The sequence below is a fragment of the Lissotriton helveticus genome, chromosome 3_1 (assembly GCF_964261635.1).
Source record: "Lissotriton helveticus chromosome 3_1, aLisHel1.1, whole genome shotgun sequence".
Lineage (NCBI taxonomy): Eukaryota > Metazoa > Chordata > Amphibia > Caudata > Salamandridae > Lissotriton > Lissotriton helveticus.
Window position 1 is genome coordinate 325,769,705 of NC_136061.1, and position 16,540 is coordinate 325,786,244.

Below are 16,540 nucleotides of genomic sequence, written 5' to 3' on the forward strand. Positions count from 1 at the left end.
TTCCTCTATCACCAGACGCGAAGTCGGAGATGGTGTGGTGGCACGACCACATGGAGGCTTGGAACGGGAAAGCCCTGTTCGGCTCTACTCCGGATGTGGTGCTGGAGTCGGATGCGAGTCTTTGGAGCTGGGGAGCCCGGTGCGGGTCTGTGACTACGGGCGGCCATTGGTCACAAGACGAACTGAGTCTTCACATCAATTGTCTGGAGCTCCTGGCGGGATCGTTTGCGATCCGCAGTCTTGCTCCTCAAGCCACCAGTTGTTGCATGCTCCTCCGCATGGACAACATCTCTGCGGTGCGGTATGTGAACAAACTGGGAGGGACACGATCAAAACTCCTGGCCGAGATTGCAAAGGACTTCTGGCATTTCTGCCTTCAGAGGAAGATCACTCTTATTGCAGAGTATCCTCCGGGTCGCCAGAATCAGGTGGCCGATTGGAATTCTCGCCATCTTCTGGACTTCAGCGATTGGCGCCTTCATCCCAGAGTGTTTCGGAACCTGTCTCGCCTCTGGGGTCGGCCTTGGGTCGATCTTTTCGCCTCTCGCCTCAATGCCCAATTGCCCAGGTTTTACAGCTGGCGTCCGGATCCGGAGGCTCTGGCCACGGATGCCTTTCTTCAGACTTGGCCCCCTCATCTCTGTTATGCATTTCCCCCGTTCGCGATGGTTCCGCGAGTCCTGGCTCGAACAAAGCACTTCCAGTCCGAAGTCATTCTGATAGCTCCTCTTTGGAGGGCTCAGGCATGGTTTCTGGATCTTCTGGAGATGAGTTGCTCGACGCCGTTCCTTCTTCCGCAGAAGTGGAACTTGTTGTTGGATCCTCTGCTCAACCCGCATCCACTGATTCTGTCCGGTCAGCTTCGGCTGGTTGCGTGGCGAATTTTGGGGAACGCTGGAAAGTCCCTGGCTTATCTGGAGATGCTACACGCTTTATCGGGGAAGCTTGGGCCCCCAACACGCACAAGCGTTACGCATCAGCTTGGCGTCGATGGTGTGGTTGGTGTTCTGAACGGAACTTGGATCCCGCTTTAACGGATGTTACTTTAGTAGTTAATTTTCTTGCTTCCATAGCTTCTTCTGGTTCTGCTTATAGGACTGTCAATTCTTTTCGCTCTGCTGTTTCGGCGGGCCACGATTTGGTTGACGGCAAGCCTGTTGGGGAGCATCCTTTGGTCTCTAAATTGCTTCGTGGCATTCGGCTGGTTAAGCCGCCTTGTCCTAAGTATGTTGCACTTTGGGATGTCTCCATTGTCTTACATTTTCTGGAGTCTTGGCCTCCCAATTCTTCCTTGTCTCGTAAGCAACTTTCAGCAAAGTTAACGATGTCACTTTGTTTGGTGTCTTGTAAACGCATTTCGGATGTGCGGGCGTTGGACCTAGCGGGTCATTCGTTTTCTCCAGACGGGGTCACTTTTACAATTTCCCGGCGCACCAAATGTAATATCTCTTCTGTGACGTATCCAGCTTTTCCTCAGAACCCACAGTTATGTGTGGTCCAATGCATAAAGGATTATGAGGTAAGTACTGCTCCTTTTCGTCAAGATGGGTCTGGTCAGTTGCTGATTGCTTTGCAAAAGCCTTTTAAACCGGTGGCGCCAGCTACCCTGGCCCGTTGGGTGCATTGGCTCATGTCTGAGGCTGGAATTGATATCTCCATTTTTGGAGCCCATTCCGCTCGGGGTGCCATGGCATCTAAGGCTTTTACTGTTGGTGTGAGTTTGACGGACATCATGAAGGCCGCTGATTGGTCTTCCGATACTGTGTTGAAAACGTTTTATTTCAAACCCATTGTGGATATTGCTTCTGTTGTGGTGGCACAGCTTTAAACAAGCATAATCTGAGCCTCCTGTCCTGCCATAGAATTAAAAATGTGCAAACATTCGTGACAAGAATTTTCAATTCTATTAAGGACAAGGAGGCGAGGTTTATCCCACCCATATGTCTTTTTCAATGCATTTTCATGTATAATCTCATTGCTATGGCATTGTGACATGTTTTCTTGCACTGTTTTTTCCCTACCCTTTGTATCTTTACCTAAACATGGTACTGGGATGGCATATTACGACTCTGCTTTTCTTTTAGGTTCTGACCAGAAGTGAAGTTCTTCAGTTTTCTCCTGCTTTGGTCCCAGCCTTTCGGATTCTGGTTCTGTTGAGTTTTGCCTGCTCCAGTCTCCTGCTACTTCGCTCCTTGGGATGTCTCCTGATGGTCGTTCTTCTGCTGCCTTCGGATGTTGCTTCCAGGCTGTTCTTCGGTTCCACGTGAATTGACTCTTACTTGTTTTATTGTTTTACTGGACAAAGAAAGAGGAAGTCTTGCCCTCTATGGTTGTTTATATAGGGATACGCTCTCTATGGTTGCCTAAGTGCTCATGGGATTCGTAGTTTTTCGTTTCTTTACTGTGTTCCTATTGGCTGCTGTTTGTAGTAAAGAAATCGAGAAAGCATAATCCTCGCCTCCTTGTCCTTAATAGAATTGAAAATTCTTGTCACGAATGTTTGCAAATTTTTAATTCTGTGCTCTGGGTCGAACTCGGCAGAGCTGCGTTGCGGAGCCCAAAGACAAATCAATGCGAACCCGCCTTGCCTCCTCCGGGAGACTTTTGTAACTCTGCTGCGGGCGCGGCCTACAGTGTGTGCTGGGCAACCGAGTCACAGGCCGTGCAGCATTCCACAGCGATGGTGTAGCCTGAAATTACGTTTCTATGTCCCTGTTTTGTTTTTTTTTAAACATGGACCGCTACTCCAAGAAGAACTAGCTGGATTACGGGAGGATATTAGTCAAGGCCCTCAGTGCTCACTCAGTGTCCGCCATGATGAGCCGCTTGGCTCCGCCCCCTCTAGCTTTTTTAATTTTTTTATTCTTAAGGCAGGGTCAGAAAGCCGACATATGCCGTCAAAAAAACAGCAACAAACCAGAGTGTCTAACTATTTTGGGGCTACGGAGGTAGGAAACAGCTAGGTAGCAGGGCGGCGGAGGGTGCACTTAGGTATTCGGCATTCCCACCTCCAGATAACTACGTTACAAACAGAGGAGATACCCCCTCCCGCCCTCCAATGAACTAAACACTGGAATCAGAGTTCTTTTTTACTGGCTCACCCATCGTGGTTAGAGTCCCTACACCATTTAGCGATTTTTGCTAATTTGGTTACAGTGAACTAGGATTGGGTGTGCCTTTTAGGGGGCACATACCGTCCAGCTCCCTGTTATAGCGGTCCTGACAAAAACCTGGTATATCCCTTTCACGGTTGAAACATGTAGACCAGTATACACATAAGAGATACTTTTGGCCTTAATACACCCTCATAGTGTCGCGCCTCACATTTTTTAATATTGTCCAGTTGCTTGTCAATAAAATTTATTCTCCCACCAAGTTAAACCAGGACAATTTTTAACACACTTTTCTGCACCTACACGCACAACCTGCTCCACTGTAATTCAGGTGTTGTAGCACACCCTGGTGACGCTAGGCCACCAGGGTGGACCCGGATGATGAAGCATGTCACCACTAGGTTGGTGAGTGAGGGGTTTTTAACAAAAGGATAAATTCTCTCCTTTTGGCTGCTCACTACCACATTAGGAATCTCTTGTGATTTCTGAATGACGGTACTTCCCTCTTTTGTTTATATAGGTAGGAAACAGCTGCCAGCTTACACGAAGAGAGGACGAGAAGGCCTTTACAAAGGAAGATCTTTTTACATCACTATGCAAATTCAAGAAAGAACTGCTTGAGGAGCTTAAAACAGATATGTCTTCAACTCTAGAGACTCTTAAAGCAGATCTAAATGAGAAGCTGGTGGCGTTTTGGCAAGATATAGACTCAGCGGGAAGCAGGGTGATAGATCTGGAGACAAAAATGATGGAGCTAGAAACCTGCACCACGCATCTCAAAACAACGATGCAAGTGCTCAAGATGCAACTTCAATCAGCCCAGCTTAATAATGAAGACATTGAAAACAGAACTCAGAGGTATAACATTTGTGTTCAGTATCTGGAGGAAGGCGCAGAGGGTCCAGACTTATAAGCTTTCATAGTGGGACTTTTCAGTGGAATACTGGAGGAGGGATTTAGCCAGGTTTCTGTGAGAATAATGATGTCTAGCTCATTGTTGTGGATGAAGCCAACATATATGCCAACAGATCCGAGCTGACACTTTTAAGATTGAAACAAACATCCTACTCATTAGGCAACAAAATGGGAAAAAGAATACATTGGGAATATTAGGGGTTACACAGGAGATCTAGAGACATTAGAACAGGGGAAGGCAAATAATTTTGGAGACTTCTATAAATCACTCTATACAGCTGGACCAACAAAAGCCGAAGCCCAACTAGATTACCTAGATGGGGTGGACCTACCGAAAGTTACAGCAGCTCAAAATCAGCGACTAGCAGGGAGGAGGAGGTACAGTGAGCCATAAGCTCCCTAAAGCTTTTTAAATCCCTGGGCCGGAGGACTGATGGCGTGGTTTTACAAAACATTTAGCGTAGAACTGGTACAAAACTTAACCTCTCTTTTCAATTATATAGAAGAAGTAGGACAGGTAACAGGATCCATAAGCGAGGCTCTAACCACAGTCATCCCTAAACCAGGAAAAGATCCGACCCTTGCTCTGCTGGGGGTGGCAAAAACAGCAGTGGGGGTGGCAAAAACAGCAGTGGAGGCCGCTTGTAAGAAACCTGATGCTTTAGAAGACAAGGGTCATAAGCTTATCAAAATACGGAAAGTAAATAAAATATAGGCCATAATAGGAAGCTATATTCGTCCTCTGTCCAGCCGGACAGGGTATTTATTTTAACCAAAATCAGAAACAGATATGTGAATAGTTAAAGGCACAGTCCTGTACCTTACTCTGGAAGGACAAACAACACAAGTTTTTCCAGTTAGTACTACAGCACAACAAGGTTCAACGCAATGGCTAGGTTGCGGGAGTACTAGGTATGTAAATGTAAATGTAGTATACTTGTAAAGCGCACAGCTGCCCCAGCAACGGGGCGTCCCGGCGCTGTATAACTCTGGGGAACCCGTCCTGGCTTTCCCTGTGGGATGGTCCCTTGCTGGGAGTCCCCAAGGTGGAGCCAGGCATCCCCGGAATTGGTGGGGCCGTTGTGGAGATTAGGCAAGCTAATGCCCAGAGTTGCCGAGTGGAACCCCTGATTAGAGTAAGCACCGAAGCGAGAATTATCGAGTCCGCTGACCAAGGTCCACGACCCTGCCGCGTCGGGAATTGAACCCTGGTCCCAGGCTGACTTCTGCTCTCAGGCCTGCCGCCTCTAACCAGTGAGCCACAATACTCCACTAGTCGACGTTTCGATCCCTTTACGCTCTAATTACATGGGATCATCATCAGGGCAACATTAAAAAACATTTGCCTGTTTGTATTTACAATACGACCGCCTGTTGTGGAGGAAAAAGGGAATAAAAAGGGGGAAAAAAGAAAGGCATAGCCAGGAGCTAAATTAGATGTTATCCTTTCAGCAGGTCAAAACAGTCCATCTACTTTGTACAATTTACAGTTTTTCGGAATCGGCTTAGCGTGTAATAATTGGTGTGTCACAAATACTGTGCAGGTACCAGGAGCTTCCATACTTGAGTGCATCAGTGAGAAGTGTCATCTGCTTTTGATCTTCATCATGCACCATTACTATTTTTAAGTTAAAGTTTATACATTGCTAATCGTCGTACAAAAGTCGTAAGTAGAGTCCGTGAGCATGCAACCGTGTTCATTCATACCGTGTCTGCGGGGAGATTGTCAAGTTACACTTACTCTTGGCTAAGTGGTTCTAAAATACTCCGCAGCTCCTGGTGGGAGCGAGGGCGGTGTCAGTGCGGCTGGTTGCCGACACAGTTCACGGGTTTTGGCTTAGCTATGGTGCATAAAAGAAATTAGATAATCAATAAACGTGCCGGGGGTTGTTCTTTAGCCTTGCTGTGGTAGAATAGAATTAACATTTTACCTGCAAGTAGGCAGTCTGGGTTTGGAGGTTTGAATTGATAAGGACGCAGCATCTATGGAATGGGGTAGGAAAAGAAGCAGTCACAGCCGCCCTCATTCGTAAGGGAGTTATGTCGTGCTGAAGGCATTACTTTAGGTGAACACTTACCGGGGTGGCGGGTTAACCACGGTTCGATGGGGTTCTAGCGATCAAGGAACGAGGTCCTATGTCCACATTTCATGTATGGTGAAAGCGGTATCAACGGAGGGCCTTTTAATGGAGGCTGGGGAAAAAAGGGAGAGAGAACCGGTGAATGGGACGGGGCAATAGTTGGCCATCGGGTTATGCCTCGGATTTGCCTCACTTTCTACACGATAGCGCATGGGATATGGCTTACCTTTGAGCTGCTGTTGCTCCGTGGTGAATTGGGGTTCGGTGGGGACGACGGAACGATGTCCTGTCTGTCCGCTGCTGGGATAGCAGTTCGACCGGGCGTTACAGCCGTGTTGCCTAAGACAGCGTGTTGACGGAAATAGAAAGGGGCCTGTTGGTGGCGGCCATTATGGAATTGGCATTCAGCCACAATGGTGGCCATTTTGGAGTGGGTGGGAAGGGGCCTGCTGGTGGCGGCCATTATGGGATTGGCATTCAGCCACAGTGGTGGCCATTTTGGAGTGGGTCGGTTGGCATCCGCCAAAGTGGTGGTAATTGGGCTAGGATTATTTACATGTGATGGTGCTAGAGGTGAGGGTGGTGCTTTCAAGTTGCATGCGTGCTCGAGTGTAGGTGCATTTAGTGACAATAATTGTGCCGATCTGGAAATATATAAAACTTTTTATTGATGACCATAAAAATTACCATAAAAATTAACAATTACAGAGCTTGAATTCAGATTTCAGATTGTGCCACAGGACACAGGAATAGCCGCGCCCAGTTTTGAAAAAATCCACTATTCGGGCACGGACAAAGTCTTTTGACTCGATTACAAAGCCAGGAGCAAGGGAGTTTTTGTTTATACTTATAATAAGGTGGTCCAGTCTTCTGCTCGATTCAGACCATTCCTTATTGTGTCGAATTGGATCATTGTCTTTAGCTCCTCTCGATTGAGTATTTGGGCAATGTCTCCGCCTCTGGCCGGTAGTTTGACCACTTTTAGTATTGTTCATTTTATATCATTTTCATTGTGTCCTGCTTCCTCAAAATGATCCACCAGCGGAGCATTGGTTGTCTTACATCTTACACGGCTCCTGTGTTGGCTTAAGCGTGTCTTGGTCTTTTGTGTGGTCTGGCCAATGTACAGTTTTGGACAGGGACATTGTATTGCATAAATTACATTTGAGGTGTTCCAATTAGAAAATGAGCGTCTTACAACCGTGGTGTCATTGTGAGTGAATTCTTTTCCCTCCACCGTGTATTCACAAACATTGCAACATCCACATTTGACATGGCCTATCACTGGGGGTAGGCCACAGGCTGCCTCGAGTGTAGTTCCTCCTGATGTTATTGGTAATGCTGCTCTAACAAGGTGGTCCTTTAAGTTTTTACTTTTGCGAAATGCAAAAAGAGGTTTGTCAATGTGCACTGGCCCTGCGTTAACTGTATGCCAATGTTTGAGGATTGACTTTTTGATTTTATTGGAGACTGGAGAGAAAGTCGTGACGCATGCGATTCTTTCATTTGGATTCTTATCTTTTGGCGTCAGTAAGACCTCTCGAGGGCAATACCATGCTCGTTTGAGGGCCTGTTTGACTATTTTCTTTGGGTATCCTCGATCTTTCAATTTATTCGAGAGAACAGCAGCCTCTCTGAAATAATCGGTTTTATAGGAGCAGTTTCGTCTGATCCTAAGGAATTGTGAGTATGGTAGGGAGTCTCTCAGATCCCTGGGGTGATTACTACTGTAATCTAGAAGCGTATTTCGCTCTGTTGGTTTCCTGAAGAGTTTGGTAAGGAGATCACCTTCTGAATGGTAGATGGTAAGATCCAGGAAGGATATAGAGGATTTATCATGGCTTAGCGTAAATGTGAGCCCACACAGTTGTTATTTAGCCAGTGTAGGAAACTGTTTAAAGTTTCACTGGTCTGATTCCAAATTAGAAAAATATCGTCTATATACCGCCTCCACATTTTAACACCTGTGAGGAAGGGATTGGATGCTGTTAGTATTGAACCTACTTCCAACTGGTCATAAACAATATGGCCAGGTTGGGGGCAAAAATAGCCCCCATGGATGTCCCCTTAATCTGTTGGAAATATGTGTTATCAAAGAAAAAGAAATTTCTCGTCAGACACAGTTCGAGTAGTTGGAGAATAAACAGAGTGGGCACCCTGTGTGGGCGTGGGCGAGTTATCTTGAATTTTCTGGATGACCAATAGTGCTGCCGTTTGTGGAATGTTTGTGTACAGTGATTCCACATCTAATGTACAAAGTGTTTCCAGTACAGGATCATATTCGAGATGTTCGACCAGATTGATCATCGACATGCTATCTCTCACATAGCATGTCGTGGTGGGAACAAACTCTTTGATAAAAAAGTCTACGTAGGCCCCGAGGGGTTCCAGAATGGAGCCACATGCGGAAAAAATCGGCCGACCTGGGGGATTCGTTAGATCTTTATGAATTTTAGGTAATGTATATATTACTGGTAGTCTCGGGGATTTTATATTGAGAAAATGGTATTCTTTTTTGCTCAGAAAACCTTCAGTACAAGCTTCATATGTAAGTTTCGTAATGATCTCTTGAAGTTGCTTTGTTGGGTTCCCTGGGAGTCTTAAATAGTGCTCAGGGTTGTTTAGTTGACGCATGATTTCTTCCTTATAAGCTTCAGTTGCTTGAATAACAATCCCACCTCCCTTGTCAGCACTCTTAATAACTACCTCTCTATTATTTTTGAGGGTTTCGATTGCTTTTTTCTCTTGAAAAGAGATGTTATACGGAATAAACAATTTGCTATTCTGTATTGTGTTGAGATCTTTTAAGACAAGTTTCTCAAATGCTATGATTTCCGGGGGTATCATCGCAGATGATGGTGAGAAAGTGGATGGAGGTCGGAAAGGGGTATTCTTAATACCATCCGGGCTAGGATGTAATTGGAAGAATGCTTTTAAGCGGACTGTTCTGAAGAATCTTAACAGTTGTGTATGTAATTCCATAAAGTTGGGGCGAATGGTGGGCACAAAAGATAGGCCTTTTTTCAATAATTGGAGCTCTATGTCTAACAAATTGTGCTGTGAGAGATTAAAGATGGGTATAACCTCTGTTGATTTCTCCATCACCATTGGTAGAAATTGTTCCTGGTTCTCCTCTCTCCTGGGGGGTTGAACCATCGCTGTGGTTTCTTTACACGCCCGCGTTGGGGGGTATTGGGATGGCCTCTGGCTAAAAAATTACTTTGGCCACCTCCTCGTCTTGCGTTTGTACTTGAACCTTCGCCTGGGTCTGAGCCGTCAGAAGACTCGGCCGAAGTGTCCGAGAAGCCAACCAAATTTTGGCGACGTTATAGCGTCCCCAAGGTTTGTTTCCTTGTGGGAAGGAGTAAGTTCTATTGGTATAAAAATCCTTCTGTAGGTATGGGTAGTTATTCTCTTTTTTATTTTTTTTAAAAAATATTTTTATTAAGATATTTTGCAATTATATACAGGGCACGACAAAATTAATGAAAACAAGAAAAAAAAGAAAAGTCAGTACATAACATTGAGGAAAAACAGGCAATAAAACATCAACAGGCGAGGTAGAGAAATCAACATCCAGTTAAGGCATAAAATTAAGGTGCTTTGATCCAAAATGTTATTCCAAATTATATTGCCTGCGTGTAAACAAGCATAAATCTCCTTTCCTCATGTTTCCACACAGTCGAATAAATATTCCCCATTATAACCTACATACTCATTTATATCTCACGTATGAACCTCATTTAACCATATTTCATACAGCCCTCCATGTTTAAATTGTTAAATCATCTCTCCACCTCGTTATAGGATCCCAAATTCTCTTACCCAGCTTCCTTCCCCTTTTTCCTTTCCTTGCGTAAATCTCTTTCTCCACATTGTACGTTATTAAAAGCTTAGCCAGCCATTTATGAAATGTAGGTGGTATAGGGTCAATCCATGCTGAGGCTATACATAGTCTCAAAACAGACATTGCAACAAATAAGAATTCTCTCCCACAGAATGGTCATACATCCTCAACATTGACTCCTAATAACATAGTTCCGGGAGTTAACACAATGTCAATTCCTAGAATATTGTTTATGAAACGTTCAATGTCTTTTTTTAGTGAATCTAAGTGAGGGCATATTGCGAATACATGTTTTAGATCGGCGTCTAAGCTTCCACACCTATAGCACTTAATACCCACTGTACCTCCCCATTGTGCTATTTTAGCGGGTGTAAAATATAAATGATATATCGTTTTATAATGTTGCGCCTGCAGTGGTGCTGAAGATAGTAAAGAATATCCCTTTTCTAGGGAGATACCAAAACTTTCGGAACTAATATTAAGATAATCCTTCCATTTTTCGCTCCATTTTTGGTAGTCATCCCGTTTTGTTTTTATCAGCTCAGCATATAGCCTTTTAATTGTGCAATCTTGCCCCCCTTGAATTATCTCCATGATTGAGTTACGCCTAAAACCCGAAACGCCCCCTTTTTTGTTCAAAAGGAAACTCCTGATTTGTAAGTATTTGAAGAATTGCCTAGTTTCTAGATTATATCTAGCTTGTAAATCTGAAAATTGAAGTATTCCCTGTTCGCCCTTTACGTCCCCTATAGTTGTAATTCCCTTAATTTCCCACTCTGCAAATATAGGTCCCGAAAAGATATCTTGTGGGAGATTTAGGTTGTGTGATAGTCTAGTGTACGAGTTAAATTTCCCCAAGCCTATTTTTTTAGCAAAGCTTTTCCAGATTTCATATGCAGCTATAAGCGTCTTAAACTTTGTCCTCTTATAATAGCTGGCCTCTGTAAATTTCAGGAAAACATCCTTCACTTCCATGCCCAAAGTTAGACCATAGATTGCTAGTGATCCATATTTGCTCCATTCCTCTGATTCTTCCCCTCCCAACATACCAATCATATTCTGTAAAGCCGCCGCCCAATAATAAGATTTTAAGTCTGGAACTCCCCAGCCTCCCCTTTCTCTCGGCAGTGTCAAAAATCTTAGGGCTCTTCTCGTTTTCCCCTTTGCCCAAATGAATCTATTTATTATACGCTCCAGTTTTTAATTTTTTTTACCATCAAATAATAAAGGTATTGCCCTAAATAAATATAAAAATTTTGGGAGTATCAACATTTTTACTATATTCGTCCGCCCCACTATTGACATATGCAAATTATCCCACCTATCCAAGTCTTTTTCAACTTTCTTAATCAAAGGATTAATATTCTTTTCTACTAAGGTATCCAGGTCTGGCGTTATGATAACCCCTAAATAAGTACCTTCCTGCACCACTCGGTTATCTGTGCACAGGGTAAATGAATTTTTTATTATCTGTGTTTTTGATGTATTTAATTTATACCCCGATATCTTCCCAAATTTCATCGCCTCCCGTTCAAGGACTTCTATAGAATCAGAGGGATTTGGAGAAATTACAGCAATGTCATCTGCGTAAGCTAAAATTTTGCACTGCCCAATAAGTGTTGTTAAAGGTGCTATCATTTCTGATGTTTCTATTCTTCGTATTAATGGGTCCATATATATGGCAAACAATAACGGTGAGCACGGACACCCTTGTCTAGTCCCTCTTTTTATTTGGAATTGTCCCGTATTTCCACCATTCACTCGTAGAGTTGCTACCGGTTTTAGATAAAGCGTTTGTAAGGCTTTAATATAGCCTTGTTTAATACCTGTTCTTGCTAAGGCATACCAAAGATAGCCCCAGGAGACCCGATCAAATGCTTTTTCTGCGTCAAGTAACATCACTGCCATCGGGTCTCCTGTGACTGACGTTACGTCGAGTAGCGTTATTACCTTTCGTATATGGTGGGTAGTTCCTCTCCCTGGTATAAAACCGTGTTGACAGCTACTAACTATTTTATCAATGACTCTTGCAAGCCTTGATGCCAATGCCTTAGAGAAGACTTTTACGTCCGCATTGAGTAGAGTTATAGGTCTATATGAACCTGGATCTTGCGGGTTTTTCCCTATCTTTAATATTACAACCACCTCCGCGCTCCCCCATGACTTAGGTGCTGATCTTCCCAACTGTGCCAGTTGCATAACCTTCATAATTTCTTCTATCAAGAGGTTCCAGAATACTTTGTAAAATTCTATAGGGATTTGATCAGGCCCTGCTGCTTTACCGGAGGGCAGATTCCATATTGCCACCTTGATTTCTTCTGTCTGCAAAGCCCCCTCTAGTCCCTCTGCATCCTCTTCTTTGATTATATCCACAGGGATCCCTTGGAGATACTCCACCATTTCCTCATAATCTCTTTGAGAATCATGACCCTCTAATTCATCATCGTACAATTTCTCGTAGAATGTCCTAAATACTTCCCTTATTTCACTCGACCCTGTATAAACCATGCCCGATATATCCCTAATTTCTCTAACTATACCCAGCGCTTCTTGTTGCCTTGTCCGACTAGCTAAAATTCTACCTACTGACTCGCTTAACTCATAGCACTTCTCTCTTTTCGTATTATAAATTTTAGCTGCTTTGCTAGCGATTTCACCCTCTGCCTCTCCTTTTACTTTCACTAGTTCAATCCAGGCCTTTTCCAAATCCCTCCCCGACAAAACACTATTTTCTAAGTTCTCTTCTGCCTTAAGAACCTTCTGAGCTAATTCTGAATTCTTCAGCTGAATTTGTTTCCTTTTATAAGAATTATAGCTCTTTGTTTCCCCTTGTACTCCAGCTTTAAAGGTGTCCCAGACCACTCCCATTTCTGCTGTGTCCCTGTTAAAGCTAAAAAACTCAATAATCCATTTATTCATATGTTCAATATATTGTTCGTCTTTCAGTAGTTCTCTTTCAAAGGTCCAATTTGTGTATTGTCTAGTATTTGTTTTTGTTACCATAGTAAGTATTAAAGGATTGTGATCACTAAGGATCCGTGGCAGCCTTTCTATCTTAGAATTTGAGATTGTGATGCTTGAAATAAAAAAATAATCTAATCTTGCACATGTTCGATGCGGAGCAGAATAATATGTAAAACCTTTATTATCCATTCTCTTTTTCCCCCACACGTCTGAAAGAGCATTATTTAGAACTAGACTGTGTAGTGCCTGGTGTACTTTCTTTTTCCTGCCTTTATATATTCCAAAGGAACCCAGACCTAATCCATCTGCTCCATTGATATTAAAATCACCTCCCAATATAATTTTTGGTGCCCAAGTTGCTAACTCGACATCTAAAAATTGAAAAATATCGGGGTCATCCTCTGTTGAGCCATAAATAGTTGCAAACGTTATCCACTCTCCATCAATAAAGCACTCAACCATGGCCCATCTTCCCCATTTATCCTGCGCTTTCTTCCTGGTTAAGATATTATTATTCCTAGCTAAGATAGCTACCCCTCTTTTTTTTACCCCTTGACTTGAATGCACTAGAAGATGAAATCCTAGCTGAGTCAGGAAATGTACTTGTGCTGCCATAATGTGAGTTTCCTGTATAAATACAAAATCCAAATTCATTTGTTTCAGGGCTAGCGCTATTTTTGTTCTCTTTTGGGGATCATTTAGCCCACACACATTCCATGTTACGACCCTAACTCCCATCGTACACATTATCGCATATCTTTTCCCTCCTACACTCTCTTCTATACTCTATCCATTTAGCTATCCCGCATGTTATCAACACTCCATTTGTGTTTTCCCTTTTGTTACCTCCCTTAAATTTTCGCCACCTCACCTGTTCCCTCTGTTCCCTCTGACTTGAAAATACCCTTTTTGAACTCCATCTCTCTATTGTGTCTGCTGCCGTGCCCTGCTCCCCCCCTGAATCCCACCCCTCTCCCCCTTCTCTCTCCCCTCCCTCCCCCCCCTTTCCCTTACTGGCAAATAGGTCAATCCTGACCTATGTGTGACAGCCGCACCCCCCCAGGGGAGTTTCCCCCAGCCACTCCCCTTAATACATCATTTTCAACAGCTAAATCATACTATTTGACTAAAAGAACAGGCTCCGTTATTTCTTTGTAATAGCAGCTACTTGCTTTAAGCTATCTATACGATCAGATTGCATATTTCGATCCCTATGTGATCTCTCTTCTCGAAGAAAAGACAAGTATTCTTGCGCGACAATTTCAGAAAAGAAGATTCTGAACTGACCATTAAAGCCTACTTTGAGACGAGAGGGGAACAACAAGTAAACTTCACAACCTATATTCTGAAATGGTACTATGAGTTGCCGCATACGCCATCTTCTTTCCACTGTTGTGTGGCAAAAGTCTGGGCGAGCAAAAAAGGTTATGTCTTTATAAGTTCGTTTCTTCATGGGTTTAGCCTTCATTATCACTTCCTCTCTTAACAAGTAATTTCCCACATAGACAAGGATTGCCCTTGTTCTTACGCCCGTGCTACCCTTTTTCTGTACAAGAGGAAAACGGTGCGCGCGTTGCACTTCTTTGTCCCAGTCCCATGCGTCCATCTCTGGGAACGCGCCTTTCAACAAATCTACGACAAAGGCTCTTATATCCCCTCCTTCCTTGCCTTCCTCCACTCCCAGCAGTCTTATATTGTTTCTCCTCTGTCGATTTTCGAAGTCTTCCAACTTCCATAGTATGTCAGATTCTGTTTTCTCCTGCATCTGCCTGAATTCTTTCATCTTTACCATCTCATCCTCCATTTTACCAGTTCTCTGTTCTACCTCCGTCAATCTGCCTGTTGCTTCGGCACACATTTCCTGTACTTTGTGGAGGGATCTCTGTATTTTCTTGTTAGCCCGCTTGGCTCTTTGGCTTTCCTTCCGTGCTTCCCCTTGCATCTGTTGCATTGTGGAAAGTAAGAGATCGAATTTATCCTTGTGCAGATCTCTATCTGGCTTATCACAATCCGGTGTTTTAGACATGCCCTTTTGCGACATAGTTCCTGACTTGCTACTTCTTACTCGGGATCTTCCCCTATTCTTAAGGGTTTTGCTTTTAATTTGGGATATCGGATTACTTTCTTTCACTGCTCTGCTCTGCGCCTTCTCTAGACTTAGGGAGCAAGTCTCAGACTCTTGGGATTCACTCATTGAGAGGTTCTCCGACTCTGCCGAAGAGGCAGTCGATAACTCTGTCTCCTCCTCCTGCTCCTCCTCCTCCTCCAACTCATTATAGTCACTGTCATCGCTATATAATGACCTTTTAGTGAAAGGTTTAATGTCACCTTTGCCCTTGCCATTTCCCTTATCTTTAGGGATTGCTTTAGAGATTGCTCCTTGATTTGATGCTGGTACTGATACTGGTACTACTTTAGCTTCAGTTGCGGCAACAGTTAGTGTTATAGGTTGCGGTTTAGCTGTGTTGCCGCTATACAGCCCTTCTTCTATCCTAATGAGAGTCTCAGCTAATGCACCTTTATCACCACCTTTTACAGCTCTAGGCTCATTTGCAAGCTCCTTTTCATTATTACTTGCAGTTATTTCCCCCTCTTCTGTAGAATCTTGTTGCATGACCCGAAGTTCAGCATGCCCAGTATTTAGATTTTGGATTTCCCCCTGTGGAGCATTCTGCTTTGATCCCAAACCCACCTTCAAATCCACATCGCTTATTTTGGGCGATACATTTATCTCATGCATAGTCTTGATCGTACCTATTGTGTCTTGTGTGACTTTGGTTTCTATATTCCCTCTGCTGGCTCTAACATCCAGTACAGTAATATCCAGACTGCACGTTTCTGACACCAGCCCGGAGCAGGCACTAAGTTCCGCCTCACCCTCTCGCTCTCGTCCAGGATCTCTCAGTAATTCAGCTCCTCCTCCAGCTCCTCCTCCAGCCCCTCCTCCTTCTCCTTCTCCTTCTGTATGACGCTTCACCTCCTCGATGTCTTTAGCTCCACCTCCACCCCCGCCTCCGCTGGAATGTCCGCCTATAAGAGAGTCATGAGGCATACACTCTGTAACATCTGATAGAAGAAGTGAATGCGGCTGCTGGACTGGCTTCACTCCCGTCCCTGCATCCGCCTCTGCACCCGCCACTTCAGACGCGCTATCTGTGATCCTTCCTATTTCCATCTCCGCTGCCGCCGAGTGCCCTGCAGGCGCCGTTGCCGATACCGTGACACCGGTTTTCATAAGCAATTCCCCATGTGAGCCCGGCTCCGCTCCTGACTCCGCATCTTCCGCCACCGCAGGTACACCCTCTGCTCTCTGCATCATGCCTGCTTCCATTACCAACTCAGTGCGCATCGATGTATTATGCGCCGGTATCGGTGCAGGCTCCGCTTCGTATCTCTGTGAGCCTCTTCTGGGGGAAGAAGAGGGCGATAGCCCTCGTACCTGAAACGATTCGAAAATCAGGGGCTGACGCAGGATCGCCTCCCTCGAAGAGTCCGTAGCCAAATCCAGCACAGGTAATTCCACACGTCGCTCTTCTCTCCTCTTCTGATTTGCTAGCAACCTCTCCTCTTCACGTTTTTTCGCTGCTTCTCTGCGAGTTTGTGCCCTTTGTTGCGCCTTA